This window comes from Nicotiana tabacum, chromosome 9 (genome assembly GCF_000715075.1).
Source record: "Nicotiana tabacum cultivar K326 chromosome 9, ASM71507v2, whole genome shotgun sequence".
Taxonomy (NCBI): Eukaryota; Viridiplantae; Streptophyta; class Magnoliopsida; order Solanales; family Solanaceae; genus Nicotiana; species Nicotiana tabacum.
Genome location: NC_134088.1, coordinates 49,863,937 through 49,886,543, shown reverse-complemented (window position 1 = coordinate 49,886,543; position 22,607 = coordinate 49,863,937).

The following is a 22,607-nucleotide window of genomic DNA, read 5'->3' as shown; positions in this document are numbered from 1 at the left end:
TTTAGGTCATACTCTTCGTCCAATGCGATCATGTTAGCTCCCTGATTTTGATGATTCGGCAGTGTATTGCGATTCCCATTGGGTGGTTCCAAAGTGTACTGAGTGGATCCGCTCTTGGTCATGGTTTCAATTTCATTTTTCAACTTGAAACAATCTTCAGTATCATGCCCGGGTACATTGGAATGGTACACCCATCTTTTAGTGGAGTCAAAATACTTGGAGGGATGTTCAGGAACCCTTCATTCAATTGTGTGTATCAATCCTGCTATTCTCAATCTCTCGAACAATTGGAATAGAGGCTAAACAATCGGGGTATAAGTTCTAGGACCCCTCTGTTCAAAGTTGGGAGGAGGACGCGGTGCATAAGCAGGTCGGTTTTGGTGAGTGGTGGTTAGGACATGGGCATATGGACGCTGTGGGTTTTGGTTGTTGTTGGCTCGAGGAAGGTTGTATTGTGGTTGAGGGTGGTAATATGGCTGGGTGTTATAGAGCGGAGCATAAGTGGGTGGTTGTGAATGATTATTTGGGGAATAAGAGGTGCTTCCGTGATGTGGGTTGGGTTGGTGGTAAGGGACGACTGCTGAGACCTTCTCTTTCTTCTTCTTTCTGCTACCGATTGACCCTGACTGGATGGCCTTGCTGGCTTTTTGTAGTGCTTCCATGGGTTGTACTTTACCAGATTTTATGCCTTCTTCTAAGAAATCTGTCATCTTGACCAGCTCGGGAAATTTCTGTCCCATCATTCCTATCATCTTTTCAAAGTATATTCCCTCCTAGGCTCTGATGAAATACTTGGTTAGTTCACTGTCGTCCAGCAGAGGTTGCGCCCTAGAAGCCTCCGACCTCCACCGGCGTGCATATTCTTGGAATGCCTCAGATGATATTTTCTGTAGGTTCACAGTGCGAACCAGCCAGGAGTGATCTCTGTGTTGAATCTAAAATGATTCATCAAGTCCTCTGCCATATCGTTCTCCAATTTTGCGGATCCTATCGAGTATACCAGGTGTGTGCTTCTCCCGTCAAACTTCTTATAAATAACTTCATCCTTAGCTTCTCGTTCCTTCCCACTCTGACTAACTTGTCACAATATTCCCTTAAATGTGCGTGAGGGTCCCGCGTCCCATCGAAGATATCGAACTTTGGGGGTTTGTATCCTGCTAGCATATCCACATCTAGATGAATAGACAGATCCTCGTAGTCCAAACTTTCACTTCCCTGGGCAATTTGGAGGCTCTTCATTTACCTTCTCAAGATACTGACTCTTCTTCCTTATGCCTGGCTTCTCTCTCCATCTCGGCGTATCAGTCAATCTCATAAAGCACTCTGACCGTGACATGTGCTATAAAGGTAGGTTCAGAAATGGCATATATAGGGAGAACGTACCGCTCAGGTGTGGTTATATGTGCCACAAGTATGTATTAGTTAGTGGTGAAAGTGACTTCGGCACGAGAATGGTGTAGTTGCATTAGTGGTAATAGATGGGTATTGTGATTTGAATGCATTGTGGTATGTAAGGAGTGTGAGTATGGGGATTTGGTGGGTTAGCAGGGGTTATTGGAGGTATGTCTTGAGGGTGGGAGTTGAAGTTGGGGTGTTGTTATTTTGGCATGATGTGGAAGGAAAATGGTGAGGGAGTGAATTCAAGGAAGGGAATCGAGGTGGTTGAGGAAGTGTGGTCACGGCCAGGTGCGCCAGTTCTCTAATATGATGTACCTTCTCACTTAAAGACTCCATTTCCTGGGCCTTCCTAGCCACATGTTCATCATTCCTAGTGTTGTCTGTTTCCCCCGATCGATCCGGGCTGTCGGCTACGACCAGAGCATGTTCAGTTGGGTCTTCTGCGGCTGACATCTTTCCTTTTGACCTTAGATTGTATAGTGGTTCCACCAGGTTTGGTCGACACAAACCAACTTTCTTTTCTTTTCGAGGATAATAATAAAGCAAAAGAAAAATAAGAAGAAAGAAAAAAAAGGAACAAGAGTCAGCTTCTTCATCCATACAAGCAGGAAATCAAACAGAGCAGATAATTCGTTCATTACAGCTAGCGCGTTTCCTAGAATTTGCAGGGACCTCTCATTGCCGTAGGTAGGCCTAATTCGCAGAGATTTGATAAACATTAAGATTTGACACATTTAGACCCGAATTAATTTGTTTTCATTGATAATTTGGACTGATACAAGTAGGAACAAAGATTACATCACTGTTTTATAGAACTGCATGGGCTTGGATAACTTGCCCTTTTGGAAAGTAAAAGAGAAAACTAGGGATAAGGGTACAAAGTGGGAAAAAGGGAAATCAACCAACTCTAATAACCATTCCTTAAGTCGTTTCCCATATCCTCCCCTTCTTCCGGCTCTTCCTCTGGATCCTCCTCCAGGTCTTCCTCAAACTCCTCCTCATCATCGTTGAATTCAGACTCCTCCTCTAGATCTTTTTCTGGCTATGTGATTGACTCTATTTGGATGCATTCCATTACCCGGTCATCGTCTTCTGCAGGTGGTAACATGTGGTCAATGGATCCCGGGACCACCTGACGGTGCATTGAAGTGGTCACAAGTTAATGTAGCAGGATCCCATGGTAAATCTGTAAAGCAGCCACCGCGTCCTCGAACTAGGCTATGCCCTCACTGCTTGGCCGGGTCAGTTCTTCTTCCTCGTTAATCCAGATGTAATACTCAGGAGTACACCATGAGTTTTGACCCATAGGCATTATGACTAGTTCCACTCTTCTTGGAGCCTTCTTATTCTGGGAATTGGAATCCGCCCGTTGTACTCATCCTCATATAGTGTTGTCCTTGTCCACAAAGGCACATCTTGGATCATCCCAAACTCTCGAGGACTCACAAGGGCGAGTATGGTTGAATGCCTTCCAGTCCGATCAACTCAATGAAGTATTTCTGAGGAGTCCTCAAGATTGTCCTTCCACCTAACCAGGAGATCTTCCAGTTGATCCATTCTCCAGTCATATTAGTTAGCGTTTCCCTCCATTCTTCTTGCCTATGTGGGGAAACCCAATGTCTCATTCTTTCATTGTGGCTGCAGATCATATTGCTAATGCCTACGAAGTAGTTGATGGTGGCATCGCGCTAGAAAAAATGTTCAATAGCCCAAATCTGAAGCAGCAAGTTACAACCTTTAAAGAAATCACACCCTCGTGCACAGGAGGAAAAAGCCCTTAGGATCTCCGCCAACACCATCGACACCAAAGTAGCTTGCAGATTGCCACGAAAGATTGCCAGAACCACTAGTAACAGGTTGATGTTGATACGTCCCCTTTGATACGGTAAGACCAATAGTCCCAACAGTGCCATTGAGAAAGTGATAGGCTTGAGACTCTCCCACGCCGCTTGGTCACATTGAAACTCCCTTGAATACCATTTGTAGCTTTTAAGGTGCCCAAATATATCGAACATCTGGTTGAGGCTCACCCATCCATCCTCGATACTTCTAAGACTCCTGCTGTTGGCAAGGCCTAAGGCATCCAAGAACCGGTAACCGGGCATAGTAACTGGCAATACTGGCTTTCTTTCGTTGAACGGCAGATCCGTGAAACTTGTGACTTCTTCCAATGTCAGTACTAGCTCACAGTCGGCAAATTTGAACACCACCTTAGCCGAATCCCAAAATTCTTTCAACAGGCGAGTGAGCACACTGTCTGCATGAATGTTCAGCAATGTGGTTAATGCCCCCAGGTGCGTCCGAACCTCATCTCCGTGTTCCTGACGAATATTTTTCTACCACTGTTTCAACTTATGTGGTGCACCCATTACCATGTTGATCTCAGGGATGTTTCGGTTGATTTCCATTTTCTGAGGTGGGTAAAAGAAAAATGTTTGGGTAAATGTCTGCTTCAGATATTTATGTGTCTTGTCAAATTTGTTTGTCTTTCCACAGAAGCTATATCGTTGGGTGCATGACCCGTTGACATTAGGGTGGCTTTCCTAATTATGTGTCGGTGCCAATGACCGACTCACCTAAGGTTTATGCAGTATGACCTATTTTACTAGAGTAGAGTGTTTCCTACCTTTCAATTGGACTAAAGGCTGTGAGAAGTTATGTTAGTTGACTTGACAAAGCCATTCTCTAAAACTAGAGAGTTTTGAAAAGAAGGTTTTGAGGGGTGTAAAACACAACCCTCGCGTGCCATTGTGTGTGATACATCCAAGACTTGATAGGAAGAAATGTGATGACAGTGTATATATAAAGCAATAACATATAAGGATGTAGCATCAATAAGCATGATAATTAGGAAGAGCAAATAAATCAGGTAAGCATGTAATTGCAATTTTAACTATAATCAAAGTAAGGTATAAACAAATCTAGATGCCAAATTAGTCTAAGTCTACTAAGGTCAGAACCTAAGTGTGTGTCCCCAGCAGAGTCGCCATGTTGTTGCACCATATTCTGCACTAGTCAAGACATGATTCAACTTGTGGCTTCTCTGTTGTTGATGAAAGAGAGTCGCCACCTAATATTTAAAGGTATACTAGGGTACCTATTTAATTACTAAGTCACGTTCCTTATAGGTCTGCAAACCGGTGAGATTATGGGTAAGAGTTCTTGTTCTTCTAAGGGAAAGGTGTTAGGCACCCCTTAAAATCTACCCGAGGTAGCTCCATAGGACTTAGACTATTTTTTAGGAACCAGTTATTTATACTATGCTTAATTACTATTAGGGCATGGCTTACTATATATATTTAAGGTAGGGTATATATAAGGGATGTAAGACTTAAGAATGATGTGAGATTATAAAAGAGTTATGAAAGGTTAAAAGAGTTCTGAAAGTAGTCCATACTTTATAAGGCTTGTAATAATGAGATTAAGTTATGGAAGCAGTTGTTTTAAGGAATGGACATTTATATAACTCTAAAAATATTTGTAAGAGAGTGAGCCTAAATGTACCATGATTTTAAAAATCTAAAAAGAGGCAGTCTTTTGGAAATCCATTTTTTGGGCGATAGTACTTCACTATTTTATGAAAATTTGATTTTGCTTCTTGTTAGAAAAAATCGGTGATTACTTTTGATTTCCTTTCTGAAAACGGGGCTGCTAATTTTGACTAGAGTCTGGGCGTCAAAATCTTTTAAGAAATATGAGTGAACAAGATGAATAAATTATAATTAGCGGAGTGAAGATTAATTACGAACTAATTCTCTTTAAATCCTATATTATTTAAAGTTTGCCTATGTTTCAGGTGATATTAAAGCATGAAGGTAAAGTACATGATGTAATATATGATTGTTAAATACATGACAAGAAAATATGACAAAGCGACAAGGTAGTTGGTAAAGTAATAAAGCAGTAAACTAGATTAAGGAAGCAATAACGAATAACGAAGGAAATGAGGGAAAGAAAATGGGACTCTGATGGTTGAGCCTCAAGAAGGTAGGCCCAACGATTGAAAGATACGGCTACAGTTGACTGGACCCTCCAGAAAATGCAACAAGGCTGATTTGAGCCTGAGTTCCTTAGAAACTCAGCAGGCCCAAATATGTACATACCCAAAAAGAAAGAAGCTCATTAGATATATATTCCGCATTCTCAACATATTCAAACATGTATGAAATGTATATAGACAAACAACCGGAACAAAAAATTATCAATATTCAAATGCTATGGGAAATTATATTAATGTGGTAGTTATACACGAAAAATAATTTATATTGAAAATCTTTCGTTGTCAATAAACACTAAACCCCGAAAGAACCAAATGTGTCAATGAATTAAGGGCTAAGGAGGAAGTTCTACTCAAGGTCGATGCTCCCTTTGAATCCCCCGACACTTCAAAGTTCCCAAGGGGCTCAAGCCCAGGGTGTTTGTGCCGGGGAGGGCTTTCCAAGAGTTAAACTCCACTCCCAAACACCCTTAAATACTAACAACATGTTTTCTTTATAGGTTTAAATGCCAATGAGGCTATTTCAATGTAAACTAAATGTTATAGCATTACTTACCACAAAAATATACTTTCCCTCCTATCATAAGAACATATAGTCTACATTTGATACCAAACAAAAATATATATCAAGTAAATTTAAAGGTCTGACTTTTGAACATACATAGGAGAGGAGCAGAAACATCACAAGCACATTGTAAAGGTCTGAATATTAGAGAAGAGCACACTCAAAGGAAAGGCAAGCTATACATGGTCATATATGCAACAACACTACAGATACAAATGTTCCTGTCTCTAGAAAACCAACTGTGAACTGATTGGTTTGCTTCTACCACATATATGGGTTGATAAAACTACTTAACACTTTAAAGGCCATCAATAAAGATTCAGACAAAACAGTCATGGCTAACCATTTTTACAGAGCTTATCAAAGATATCAGGAACACGATTAGACTCTCAACATGTCTACAAGTTCACAGATTTAAACATGGAATCCCTAAGGACTTAATAACATCATACTCCTAATAGTGTTAGCCCTAAACAAGTCATCACGTTGAGACAGTATCAAAAAAGGACCTCATAAGGTTTAAGGATCAGGTTTAGTTTCAAATTAACAATAGGGAAAGGACTGAGTACAATTTTAAAACAAGAACATGGAATTAGAGAGTCAAACAAGGATACTTGCATTGTTCAGTCAGCCATGCATATATAGGGTAAGTGAATTAGTGGCTTTATATAGATAGGGGAGCTTAGTACATTACAGGATCAAGTTAGACACATTCATGAAGAGGGGAATTACAGCTGAAGGAAGCATTTCATCAAAACATGTTTAATTCAAACCTAAATCTAGCTTAGTATCTAAGTATGAAATGGTCAAGCTTCATCTTCTAAATAAATTATCACTTGATTATAACAGAATAACTAAGTCCTATTTTTATGGAAGATAACTTAGTGATACGTATACGTAAGCTTCACAAGAAAACCAATAGTAGTTCAAAGAGCTTTAAGATAGGGAAGTACTATACCAAGTAAGTTTTGAATAAAACATGTAACTGAAGAAGTTAACCAATCAAGAAACAACCAAGTTACGCTTAACAACCATTATTAGTCACTTATATCAAAACAGGATCATGACTTGTTCTGTGAGGGAAGGATAACTTGATCTCAACAGAATGTGTACAGTAGAGCTATTGGTCAAGAAAAAAGTTCAATTCAAACAAAACTAGGTCAACAGATGCAACCAATAATTAGATGAAATCATGAGAATGTTACAGTGACAACCCAGAAGTTACTTTCAAACTTAACAAATACTAATACAAAGAGGACAAGCATGTAAACACTTAGTTTTTCATGCTTAAGTTAGATGGTATGAACTTAGGAACTTTCAGATTCATCTCAGTTATGACTATCAAATAATAAACTAGACCACAAGACCAACAGAGTACATAAAAGCAACATATAGAGGTAAAGGTCACTGTAGAATCAACAATGAGAGGCTATGAAGTTTATGTGAGCAGGAACAATCATTCAACGCACATTACTACTTTTGTTGTGCAGATTATTAAGGCTCAAAAATGAAAGTCATCAAGAATCACATAATAGTTCGATCAATTACTAATTAAAGATTCAAGAGGCAGGACATATGATCATAGACAAACAACATATTGTCACAAATGAAAGATAAATATTTCCATGCTAATGGTAAGAATCATAAGTAATTATAGTTGATAGAAAACTAACAACATGTTCATGATGTTCATATAAGGTGATTAAAGAGAGATATTAAGAGTACACTGACCTTTTCGAGGGCAGCAAACCAAATGAAGACTCTCTTAGTTGCTTAAGACCCCAAGAACTTCAAGTTCAAAGCTACGACAGTACTCAGAAATGAAAATGAAAGAAACAGTAAGGAACCCTAGGCTTTTTAACTCAAAATTGCGCTTAGATGATTTCATTGTTAGGTCGTCGTGCTTGTGTGTTTGGTGAGAACATTAAAAGCCCATTTTATAATACCATTTAAGGCTCTAAGGTTTCATAAATTCAAATATGTAGTAGAGAGTGATGCATGGTAGATGATGATAGCAAATCGAGTGAAAATCAGGGGGGGATAACAGGGTCGATTGTACCTGAGAGGAGGGAATGATTGTTGAAGGCTTTGAACCAACAGACAAATCCTAAAATCCCGAGGTCACTGCGTTTGACCTCTGGGTATAGAATTTCATGATGAATCTCTGAAGGAAGCTCCATGCATGCTCCGATTTGATGGAGTATAAGAGGATTTGAACGTTCTGAAGTGTCATGTTTAAGCTAAGGTTCCAGATTTTAGGCGTTTTAATTTGAACGATGAAATGGGGAAGAAACCGGCGGGATTCATGGATTCAGAAGGCAAAGTGGTTGATTTCTGATCGATTTGTGACCTTGCATGAATTGGTGCAAGGTTTTTGATTGATTAGGATGATAGAGGTTGAGAGACAGAAGGAGAAAAGGGGAAAGGAGGGAAGCAAGGTCAGAGGAGAAATGATTTAGGGTTTGGGAATTGGGGGTTGTTCTTTGAGGGTTATGTTCGAAAGATAGAATATGGGCCGTTTGATCATTTGATCAACGACCCTGATAAATCGGGGCTTTATGTGTTTAAAGAAATTAATTTGCAAAAATACGAGAACCGTTGGATTTGTGTGATCCGATGGTGGAGATAATATCTTATAGTAGGTCAAAATTGAAAGAGGAAATGAGAATAATCATGGGCCGTTGATGGTTTGGATCAATGCCTCAAATCATTTGTGTTGCTTATGTGAGTGTTGAAGACTGGTGACGTGGCAAGCGTTGATTGGTGCAAATATACTGAATCGGATCGCCATGGTGGAAAGAGATGGGTGTTTAGGTTGGGTGTATTTTCGGACTGGGCTTGTCAATTGGGCCAAGAATAGTTTAAAAAATGGCCATTTACTTTGATTTCAGAATTGCAATTGTGGCCTTTTGGTCTTTTAACCCCTTTTGAATTTAATTTAAATAAACTTAATAGGTTTTTATAAATGTGGTAAAAATTATAATTATTATATATACTACTAGTTACTTTAATTAATTAGCAAAAAAATACATTGAATTTCACATAATAATCTAATTAACTAGAAATTAAAGAGTAATTTATTAAATTAATTATAAAATCTACGTAATCTATATATAAAAATTATTTTAATAATCTTAAAAATAGTAAATATATTTGTAGTTACATAATGTTAACACTACGCAATTAATTTCAAAACTATCATTTAAATTAATTTGCAAGAATAGGTATTTGTCACTAGAAAACACTTTAAAAATATTTATTGTAAATTATTAAGTATAAATAAATTAATTTAAAAAAGAAGGGTCAAAATTGGCCTTCAACACAAGTCCCCTCACCATCACACACAACTACACTTAGCATTGTACGGGTGCCTGGCATAAATGACCCTCAACAAAGCACGTGTATATATCACTATGCATATACCCACTGTAAATATCAGACTCCGGAGGGGCGGATCCTGGTCCAAGAGCTAAGCAAAATAACATAGCCCAATAGTAGGTCCTGGTGCACGCGTCATCTCAAAATCAATACCAAATCGACTCTATGGCCAAAGCTTAGTCATCAACCGCTCAAGTCTGAGTTAACCACATCCCACAGTTCTGAATTCAATAGTGTTACACATATATGGCATCAACAGCATGTGAGGAATCAAATAAGAAAGTACCAAGACAGTGATATCATACACAGATATAACATCATGACCGAGAGTACGTGTACAATTAAGGCAAATAGCTGAGAAACTGCAAGAATAGCCTATCATGTCTTAAACAAATAAGCACATAGCCTAGACATGAATTCTAAAATGAATCAAAACTCAAATAATCATACAGGTTTAGAAAACGATATAACGAGGCATGATAGGAAAACAAATCCCATAATAGTCTAAAATCCATCCCAAATCATGAACACTCTGGTGCACTCACACACGCCTGTCACCTAGCTTGTGCATCACCCCAATACATCTCATATAACATAGCACCCAAGGATATTTACCCTTGAATCCAAGTTTTGATATGTTACTTGCCTCAAAACGCGGGACTCAATACTTCAAAAAGCCTTTCCCATACGAACCGGCCTCCGAGCGACTCAAATCTAATCAAAACAACTTAATATTTTCAAATAAAGCCTTAAGAAACGATTCCAAAAGATAAGGCTAAGATCTTAAATCAATTATGCAAAGTCAACCCAGGGCTCGCACCCTGGAACCCGTCCAAACTCCCAAATCCCGAACATCCACTCCGACACGAGTCTAAATATGTGTGTATTATCCAAATCCAACCTCAATTCGACCTTCAAATCATTGAATCTCACTTTCGAATACCAAAGTAAAAAATCCCCAAATTTCACCTTAAATTCACATAAACTAGGCATAATTTTCTATAGGTAATTAATATCTATCATCAAAATTGAATAAACTTCATTTACCTCTTCAATTGTAGTGAAAATCCCTCCAAAAGTCACCTCTAATCGAGCTCCACAATTCCCAAAAAGAGAAAACAATCAAACCCTTTGAATTATAACACAACTAATGATTCCACATCTACGGATAAGAGCCCACATCTGCGGCCCACCTTAATACCCAACACTTCCGCTTCTGTGACCAACCTACTGCATCTGCCCTTGTGCATCTGCAGCCGTTGCTTCGTAGATGCGGCATCGCACTTGTGCCCTGCCTTCTGCATCGGCAATTCTCCCTGACCTCCATCCTTGTCCACTTCTACGGCCCTTCACCCATACCTGCGGACTGACATCTGCGACCAGTCCACCGCATGTGTGAAAGACTAGACTCAACAACACTTCAGCTATGCAGCACTATCCAAAACAAGCTGAAACCAATCTGAAACACACTCGAGGCCTCCGGGAACCCGTCCAACCAATCCCAAACATGATACGAACCTACTCGAAGCCTCAAACCACATAAAACAACATCAAAACAATGAATCACACCACGTTTTAAGCCTAATAAACTTTCTACTTCTAAAACTTACATTGAACCACATCAAATCAACTTGGAATGACCTCAAGTTTTCCATACAAATCCCAAATGACACAACGGTCCTATTCCAACTCCCGGAACCAAAATTCGAACCTAATATCAGCACAGTCAACTCCCGGTCAAAACTATCAACTTTCCAAACCTTCAACTTTCCACCTTTCACCAAAAAGCACCAAATCAAGCTACGAACCTTCAAATTCTCATCCGAACATACGCCTAAGTCCAAAATCACCATATGAAGCTATTGGAACTACAACACCCTATTTCGGAGTCGTCTATACAAATGTCAAACTTTGGTCAGCTATTTCAATCTAAGGTTCCATCCTTGGGAATTAGTGTCCCAATTCACTTTGAAACTTCCACGGAAACCAAACCCACCACCCCGTCAATTCATGTAATCACAAATACACATAAGTAAAGTATCAAGTAGAGGAAACAGGGCTGAAATACTCAAAACGACCGGCCGGGTCATTACATGGTTACTCGTGTGGCCTTCTCCACATATCTCACAACATGTAGACATCTGTTGCACCTGTTGCATCTAATGCACTTATTCCATCGTCATCTTATTCACCTGATTGGCTAGATGTTCTATATCTGCTCTTACGGCTGAGAAGTCATCAAGCTTAATTACACTGGCTTCTTTCTATTTAATTGCTCTTCGTGATTCCTCATATCCTTGCCAATTATGATCATTAGCAGTGAAGTTATTTAGCAGGAGCTGGATTTCACTATACGACCTTGCCATGCAACTACCCCCACAAGTTGAATCAAGATTCATCTTGGATGCTTTGTCTACTCCATAACCTAAAGTATGACCCAAGACTTCATTAGTTTGATAGTAATGCATACAATCTCTAAGTAGCTTTTTATATCTCTCCTATGCTTGGCATAGAGTCTCGCCATCTTGTTGTTAAAACCCCATAATTTGGCTTCTCGGTGACTTTGTTTTCTTTGTGGGAAAGAATTTGATTAGGAATTTTCGTGCTAGATCATCCCATGTGCGGGTTGAGTTTGCTGGCTCTTTTTGTAACCATTTTGTTGCTTTCCCCAACAAGGAAAAAGGAAAAAAGGTCAGTCTGACGTAGTCCTTGGAGACGTTCAGAGTGTTGTATGATCCATAATCTCCAAAAGTATTTGTATGTGCCTTTGCGGATCTTCATGTGATAAACCCACAAATTGCATTGTGGACTGGATTAGCTGCACCATGTACTGTTTCAGCTCAAAGTGACTAGTTATGTGAAGCTTCACGATAGCCTGAGTCATGTTTATGAGACTAGGCCTTGCAACCTCGATCACCAGTCTCTCGTCATTCTCTTGCATCTTGATTGCCTGTAGTTGGAATACGATGCCCAACTTTGCAGTTCTCGCTCTTGCTTTCGCCTCACTCCTTAACTTGTGAAAAAGCCTTTTGGTTTCAGGATCAAGAGGAGGAAGATTGTTTAAACTGTTACTTCTTCTTAGCATTCAAGGTGAACACTTGTAGAGTCAGAAAAAGTAAAGCAAATTAAAACTCGAACAAAAAAAGAAGAAGCTTATTTCAGAAAAGTAGCTAATTTTTGAATCACCGGCAATTGTGCCAAAAACCTGTTAGGTCCAAACGTACACGTAAGTATACGCGATTGATACGTAACAAACTGATGAGAAAGTATCATCACTCGAGGATTTATGATTAACTCTTGTCTTGTCTAAACTTTTATAAGTGAATTGCTCAAGCAGTTGTGAAGAACATTATTGTGATTTTTATGACTAAAACTTACAATGAAATTACTAAACAAGCAAGAAATTCAAAGGTGCAAAACAAACAAGCAAACACTTAGGAAGAATTCAATGAGAAGGGAATATTCGGGGTTGTGGGATTAATGTCTCTCCTATTGCGTTCTTCTGGTTGATTTAATTACTTGATTTATCTAATTTGTTGGTTAACATGGTTTATTATGCTCGCGAAGTTCTTTCGATGCTTCGCTTGCTTATTCAATCCAACCTAATATTATATGTCTATTGAATTAGAATTAACAAGAATGCATGTATCTTTCCCGCAAAAATAACCAAGTAAGGCAACCAGAATATGTCTATCCTAATCGCGAATCTATTCTCCGATGCCCGGATTCAAGAACTTACTCTAGTCAATCTTATATGCAATATATAGTTCCCACCTTCAAATTCAACTATAAATTCGTAGATAGTATTCTAATGTTAGCAACACAATAGAATAATTAAGTACAATATTGAATTAACATAATAATTCAAGCAAAATAATCAACCACCAAACTATAATAGTCAATAAAAACCCATAACCACTCATGTTCATGACAATAATCAAAGTGCTGTTTTTAAAAATACAAGCTATGAAAGATTGATGAAAGATGGAAGAATTGATGAATTTCGTGCTCCATTTGTGTTTCTAAAACTTTACTGCCTTCGAAAATTGACCAACCCCCTCACTAATCACGTTTAGGAGGTATTTATAGGCTAGTGTCAGAGTCTCCAAGCCCAAAACTGAGTAGAAAATAATTTATTCGCGGACTGGAGGACCAGGCCTTAAGCCAGGCGAGGCTTGGTCTGTAGCTCACCATAGTCCTGGCGAGGCGAGGTCTGGGGCGAGGTTGAGCGTGCCTTAAGCTAGGCGGGGCGAGGTAACTTTTCCTTGCTCCGATTTTCTCCTTTTCATTCTCATTACTTGTGTCTTCAACGTCCTTTTGTGGAACTTTCATTTCTTTATGCATTCCAATGATCCTACACATAAAAACAATACAATTAAGCTCAAACATCGCACAATTAATCATTAAAACACCAAAATGTAAGGCGTGTAATGCACTAAAAATATGAAATTATAGCTAATTATCACCATCCACCTTAGGAACACAGATCCAACCCTGAAGCCTCAGTACCCCATCATCACCAATAATCACCTCCTTAGCACCATCTCGCAGCACTATGTCCTTAAGGATAAGCAAGTTGGGATCATCATACTGGCGAGCCATAATGAGCTCAAACAAAGACGATTGTGACACAACACATGCATGAACCTTGTTAGGCTCAAAATATCCAATCTCACGAATTTATTGGCCAACACATAAACATCCATAACTATCAGTCTCTCCACAGTGTGAATGAATGCAAAACTCCCCATGCTCTCTGCCTTTCTACTCAAGGAATCTACATCCACATTGGCCTTTCACGGATGATAAAGAATTATTATATCATAATCCTTCAACAGCTCCAACCATCTTCGCTACCTCAAAATCATATCTTTCTATTTAAGCATATGCTAGAGACTTTGATGATCCGTATACACCTCACAAGACATGCCATATAAGTAATGCCTCTAAACTTGAGTGCATGTAAAATAGTAGGTAACTCCAAATCATGCACCAGATAGTTCTTCTCATGGGGCTTCAACTGGAGAGAAACATAGGCATTCACCCTACGTATTGCATGAACACACATCCAAGGCCAACCCTTGAAGTGTCACAATAGACTGTGTATGACCCCGATCCGGAAGGCAATACCAAAACTAGTCAAATAAACTAGGCCTCAAGTCAATCTTCGAGAACACCCTATCACCCTGAAGCTGATTAAATAAATCATCAATGTGAGGCAATGTATACTTTTTCTTGATGGTAACCTTTTTCAGTTGCCTTTAGTCAATACACATCCTCATGGACCCATCCTTCTTCTTTACAAACAACATCGACGCACCCCACTGTGATACACTAGGCCTGATGAACCCCTTATCCAACAACTCTTGCAACTATTCTTTTAATTTTTTCAACTCTACTGGAGTCATGCGATATAGTGGAATATATATGGGTTGAGTGTTTGACACCAAGTCAATACCAAAATCATCCCTATCAGATGGCATGCCCGGTAGGTCTATTGGAAACATATTTTGGAACTCCCTAACTACTGGTACTGACTCAATAGTAGGAGTATTAACACTAACATCTCTTACAAAGGCTAAGTACTCCAAATACCCCTTATCAACAATCTTCTATGCCTTCAGAAATGAAGTCAATAATAGCATGACACGAAGATAACCAGTCCATACCTAAAATCACATCAAAATCCACCATACTAAGCAACAAGAGATCAACACTAGTCTCATAGCCCCTCATGGTAACCAAACTAGACCGATACTCCCGATCTACCATAATAGAGTCACCAACATGCATAGATACATAAAAAGAAATATCAAGAGAACGACAGTGCAAATCCAAATATGATGCAAAGTACGATGACATATAGGAATATGTAGAACCAAGATCAAGTATAGTTGATGCATCCTGTAATACACTAAACAATATCTGTAATATCTGCATCAGAAGCCTCTGTCACAGGTCTACCCTGAAATGCATAATAGTGGGCTTGACCCCCACCCATCTAACCTCTGCCTCTGGGATGCCCCCTGACTACTTGAGCTCGCCCTCTAGCTGGTGGGACTTATGGTATAACAACTAGAATTGGAGTCACTACCTAAGAACCTTGCGGTGTTGTGCCTCTACCACACCTGGGGCAATCTCTCTTGATATTCCCTACCTCTCTACAATAAAAAAAAACCTTGAGCTGAGAATGGCTACTGAATCCGAAGTTGCCTTTGATAACTGGAACCCTAGGCTGAAGGAGTATGGTAGGAACTCTGCGTTGGTAATGGACTGAATGAAGACTGAACTGGAGCACCACGAGTAGGCTGATAAGATGAAGGTATTGGCCTTCTAGGATGGCCTCTCCTAAACTGATCACTACCTCCAAACAAGGTACCATTAAAACTACTAAAATATCGAGGTTTCTTGCCCCTTATCACCATATCATCCCTGCCCTTATCGCGCCCCGACCTCGTGGAGCGCACACGATGCTCAACCATGTAAACCCAGTCGAGCAAGCCTAATTTACATCAACCTCTCATCATTGCTCATGCATGATTTACCATAACATAATTAGATAATGACTTTTAAATTGAATACATTTGGCTCAATGGCCTACAATCCTTCTCGTGATGGGTGCGTAGCCTCATAAATAACTACGAACATAAATACATGACAAAACTCAAATCTTTAATTACATGACCCACAATGTACATGGAGCTTCTATGACAAGAGAAACCTAAATACATAAAATGAACTAGACCCAAACACCCACTAGAACTGTAGCGGGCTCACCATTAGCTGAGTTGTGAAGAAGATCCCTATCAAAGATCCATATCATCATGTAGAAGTATACCTGCATCAATTAAAAGATGCAATGCCCCCGATAAAAGGGACGTGAGTACACGTGGAATAGTACTCGTATGTAAGGCAGACAAAATAACATATGAAAATACGACAACTCAAATAAGAGGCAAATAATGTACAACAAGAAATTTCGAAACATCCTATAAATCAAATTTCAAGTCTTATTATACTTAAATCATTCTGAACTTCTTTTGGGATCAATTGAGTGTCACGACCCAAACTAACCCTGTCGTGATAGCGCCTATCGTGGAACTAGGCAAGCCGATTCATTTTCCAAAACAAACCAATATTTTCATTTCAAAGATAATTTCAAGACTACTTAACATAAAACCTTCGTAAAGGAGTTCGAATCAAAACAAAAGGACGGAAAGAAAAGCCCGACATCGGGGTGTCACTAGTCATGAGCATCTACTGCAATTTGTCTGATAATATCGAGACTAACATAGTCTGGAAAATAGCTAAGTACAACTAAAGGAAGATAAGAGGGAGAAGAGCAGGGCTGCGATTTCCAGGCAGCTACCTTACTATCCCCGAAAAAATATGCAACCGGAATAGTCAACAGCCTCTACCGTGTCTAGCTACACCTAGATCTGCACACAAGGTGCAGGGAGTAACGTGAGTACGCCAACTCAGTAAGCAACAAAAGTAAATAAAGGTTGAGAAGTAGTGACGAGCAGTAATGCAAGTAAAGTTCATATCACAAAAATTCAGTAAGACACAACATGCTTTTAAAACCAGGGTTTGAATCAAATCAGCTCTTTTAAATCAAGTTCTAGTAAAATCATTTAAAGACATCTTTCAATAGATTTTCAAACATAGGCTTAATGCAAAGGTGAGAAAAATAATGAAATCATAAACAGCCACTAGGGAAACATCACACATATACAGCCCCTCAGGCAAACCTCATAATCACACATATACAGCCCTTCGAGCTTACCTCACAATCACTCGTAAACAACCCCTCGAGCATGCATCACTATCTCACATGCCTCCCAGTCACTCACCACTTGGCACTCGGCACTCGGCACTCGCACTCATTAGGTATCTGCGCTCACTGGGGGTGTGTACAGACTCCGGAGGGGCTCCTTCAGCCCAAGCGCTATATCAAGACAATTCATGGCATAAATCACTCAGGCCCTCTACCTATATCAGAACATGTTGCGGCGTGCATCACGATCCCATAAATATCCTCACAAATTAGACCTCCAGCCTCACTCAGTCATAAACCTCTCAAGCCACTCGGCTCTCAGTAAAACATGGTATTCAGCCCAAAACAACATTTATATACATCAAAATAGAGTAGTAAAAATGGAGTTATGCAGTAAACAGGTATAACCATGACTGAGTATAGATTTTCAATCGAAATAGTGAGAGGATAGTAAGAAAAGGCCCCTAAAGGTCTAAACAGCACTGGCACAAGGCCCAAACATGGCATTCAACCCAATTTACAGAAACTCTTTCTAAAACACATAAGTATCATATAGTTTCAACAAATTATGCAACTTTACGGTTGCTACGGGATGGGCCAAGTCACAATCCCCAACGGTGCACGCCCATCACCTAGCATGTGCGTCACCTTAAAATAGTAAAATGATACGGAATCTGGGGTTTCATACCCTCAGGACTAGATTTACAATCGTTACTTACCTTAAACCGGTCAAATCTCTACCCCGCGATGCTCTTGCCTCTCGACTCGCCCTCCAAATGCTCCGAATCTATTCACAATCAGTACAATACCATAAATATACTCTAATGGAATGAATTCCACAAGAAAAACTATCAAATTAGCCCAAAATCCCAAAATTAGCTCAAACCCAGCCCCCGGGCCCACGTCTCGAAATCCGACAAAATTTACTAAACAAGAAAGCCCATTCACTCACGAGTCCATACATATGAAATTTATCAGAATCTGACATCCATCCAAAACACACCCGAGGCCCTCGGGACCTCAACCAAAAATACCAACAAGTCATATATCAACATACAAACTTAGTCGAACCTTCGAATCACTCAAAACAACATCATATCACCAAATTACCCTTGAATTCAAGCCTAAGAACTTCTAATCTTCTGAATTCCACAAACAACGCCGAAACCACCAAACCACGCCCGAATGACCTCAACTTTTACACACACATCACGAATCTACTCCAACTTCTGGAAATCCATTCTGACCCTGATATCAAATATTCCACTACCGACCAAAAATCGCCAAATTTCCAATTTCGCCAATTCAAGCCTAATTCCACTACAGACCACCAAATCACATTCTGGACGCACTCCTAAGTTCAAAATCTCCTAACAGAGCTAACGGAACCTTAAAAATTCAAATCCGAAATCGTTTACACATAGGTCAACATCCGGTTGACCTTTCCAACTTAAACTTCTAAATAGGAGCCTAATTGTCTCATTCCACTCCGAAACCACTCCGGACCCGAACCAACTAACACAGTATAATATAATATAGTCGAATAATGCATAAAGAAGCAGAAATGGGGGAAACGGGGATATAACCCCCGAAACGACCGGCCGGGTCGTTACATCCTCCCCCTCTTAAACAACCTTTCATCCTCGAACGGGTCTAGAAACATACCTGGAGTCTCGAATAGGCGTGGATATCTGCTCCACATCTCCCGCTCGGTCTCCCAGGTGGCCTCCCCCGCAGGCTGACCTCTCCACTGCACCTTCACTGAAGCTATATCCTTTGACCTCAACTTCCGAATCTGCCGATCCAAAATGGCCACCGGCTCTACATTATAAGTCATATCACCCTCCAACTGAACCGTGCTGAAGTCCAAAACATGGGACGGATCTCCAATATACTTCCGGAGCATGGAAACATGAAACACTGGGTGCACACTCGACAAGCTGTGTGGCAAGTCAAGCTCATAAGCCACCTCCCCTATAATCTGAAGCACCTCAAAAGGCCCAGTGAACCGGGGGCTCAACTTGCCCCTCTTCCCAACCCTCATAACACATTTCATGGGTGATACCTTTAGCAAAACATTTTCCCCAACCATGAAAGATACATCACGGACCATCCTGTCCACATAGCTCTTCTGCCTAGACTGCGCCGTGCGAAGCCGCTCCTGGATCAATTTCACCTTATCTAATGCATCCTGGACCAAGTCTGTACCCAATAGCCTAGCCTCACCCAGCTCAAATCATCCAACCGAAGATCTACACCTCCTCCCATATAAAGCCTCGTACGGAGCCATCTAAATACTCGACTGATAACTGTTATTATATGAAAACTCTGCGAGCGGCAAGAACTGGTTCCATGAACCCCCAAAGTCAATGACATAAGCGTGCAATATGTCCTCCAATATCTGAATAGTGCACTCGGACTGCAAGTCCGTCTGAGGGTGAAAAGCTATGCTCAACTCAACTTGAGTACCTAACTCTCATTGCACGGCCCTCCAAAACTACGACGTAAACTGAGTGCCCCTATCTAAAATGATGGAAACTGGGACACCATGCAGGCGAACAATCTCTCGGATGTAAATCTCAGCCAACCGCTCTGAAGAGTAAGTAGTGCCAACTGGAATGAAGTGCGCGGACTTGGTCAGCCGATCCACAATCACCCAAATAGCATCGAACTTCCTTGAAGTCCGTGGGAGCCTAACTACGAAGTCCATGGTGATCCGCTCCCACTTCCACTCTGGGATCTCTAATCTCTAAAGCAAGCTACCCTGTCTCTAATGCTCATATTTAACAATCTAACAGTTGAGACATCGAGCTACAAACCTAACTATATCCTTCCTTCATCCGCCTCCACCAATAGTGCTGTCTCAAATCCTGGTACATCTTCGCGGCACCCGGATGGATGGAATACCGCGAGCTGTGGGCCTCCTCAAGAATCAACTCCCGGAGCCCATCTACATTAGGCACACATATCCGGCCCTGCATCCTCAACACGCCGTCATCACCAATAGTCATATCCCTAGCATCACCTCTTCGAACCCTGTCCTGAAGAACGAGTAAGTGAGGGTCATCATACTGATGCTCCCTGATACGGTCGTAAAGAGAAGACCTAGAGACCACGTAAGCCAACACCCGACTAGGCTCTGAAATATCCAATCTCATAAGCTGGCCCGCTAAGGCTTGAACATCCAATGCAAAAGGTATCTCTGCTACTGGAAGATATGCTAAACTCCCCAAACTCTCTGCTCGGCGATTGAAGGCATCGGCCACCACATTGGCCTTCCCCGGATGGTACAAAATAGTGATATCATAGTCCTTAAGAAGATCGAACCATCTCCGCTGACGCAAATTAAGATCCTTCTTCCTAAATAGATGCTGTAGACTCCGGTGATCAGTATTGATCTCACAATGAACCCCATACAAATAATGACGCCAAATCTTTAAGGCGTGAACAATGGCTGCTAACTCAAGATCATGGACGAAATAGTTCTTCTCATGGGTCTTCAACTGGCAAGAGGCATAGGCAATCACCCTACCCTCTTGCATCAAAACACAACCAATGCCTATCCTCGAGGCATCACAATACACGGTGTAAGAACCTGAAGCTGATGGCAGGACTAACACTGGATTTGTGGTCAAGGCAGTCTTGAGCTTTTGAAAGCTCTCCTCACACTCATCCGACCACCTGAATGTAGCACCCTTCTGCGTCAATTTGGTCAAGGGCGATGCAATAGATAAAAATCCCTCCACAAAGCGATTGTAATAACCTGCCAAACCAAGAAAGCTCCTAATCTCCGTGGCTGAGGACGGTCTAGGCAAACTCTACACCGCCTCTATCTTCTTTGGATCCACCTGTGAGGACGGTCTAGGCAAACTCTGCACCGCCTCTATCTTCTTTGGATCCACCTGAATACCCTCACTGGACACCACATGTCCCAAGAATGCTACTGAACTGAGCCAAAACTCACACTTAGAGAACTTTACATAAAGTTTCTCCTCCCTCAATCTCTGTAATACAATCCTCAAATGCTGAGCATGCTCCACCTGGCTACAAGAGTACACCAGGATGTCATTAATGAATACAATAACGAATGAGTCCAAATAGGGATGAAATACACTGTTCATCAAATTCATGAATGTCGTTGGGCATTGTTCTGCCCAAAAGACATCACTAAGAACTCATAGTGGCCATATCGGGTTCTGAAAGCTGTCTTAAGGATATCCAAATCCCGAATCTTCAGCTGGTGATAGCCGAACCTCAAATCAATCTTGGAAAATTCCTTCGCTCCCTGAAGCTGGTCAAATAAATCATCAATACCAGGCAAAGGATACTTGTTCTTGATTGTGACCTTGTTCAACAGCCTATAATCAATACACATTCTCATGGAACCATCCTTCTTCTTCACAAATAGAACTGATGCACCCTAAGGTGACACACTAGGCCGAATAAACCCCTTATTAAAGAGTTCCTGAAGCTGTTATTTCAACTCCTTCAACTCCGCCGGTGCCATACGATACGGTGGAATATAAATGGCCTTAGTTCTCGTCACCAAATCAATACCAAAGTCAATATCCTTGTCATGCGGCATGCCCGGCAGGTCTGCAGGAAACTCAATTGTAAAATCACGTACCACCGGAACAGAATCAATGGTAGGAGTCTCTGCACTAACATCCCTCACAAACGCCAAATAAGATAGGAAACCCTTCTCAACCATACGACGAGCCTTCAAATATGAAATCACCCTACTAGATACATAATCTATAGAACCGATCCACTTAACCATCGAAAATCCTGGCATCGCCAAGGTCACGGTCTTAGCATGACAATTGAGAACAACATGACATGGAGATAACCAATCCATACCCAATATAACATCGAAGTCAACCATACTGAGCAGCAAAAGGTCCACTTGGGTCTCCAGACCCCCAATAGTCACCACACATGACTGATATACGCGGTCCACATTAATAGTATCGCCCACAGGAGTAGATACATAAACAGATAAAACTAAAGACTCACGGGGCATACCCAGAAAATGGGCGAAGTACGAGGAAACATATGAATACGTGGAACCAGGGTAAAATAATACAGAGGCATCTCTGTGACAAACCGAGACAATACCTGTAATCACGACATTTGAAGTAATAATATCTGGTCTAGCAGGGAGGGTATAGAAATGGGCCTGGCCACCCCATGATCTGCCTCTCCCTCTAGGACGACCCCTAGCTGACTGGCCTCCACCCCGAGCTGACTGGGCGGGTGGTGAAGTAACTGGTGCTGAAGTCGAAGGTTGACTCCTCTACTGAGATAGACTTCCACGACGATGAGGACACTGCCTCCACATATGCCCAAACTCCCCACAATCAAAACAACTCCCCGATGCTGGTGGCTGGAACTGAAGGGAACCCCTAGTACTGGGATAACTGGTAAAAGAACCTGGCATTGAGGAGCCCTGAACTGGTGGAGCACGGGATGAACTCTGAGCTGGAAGGGCA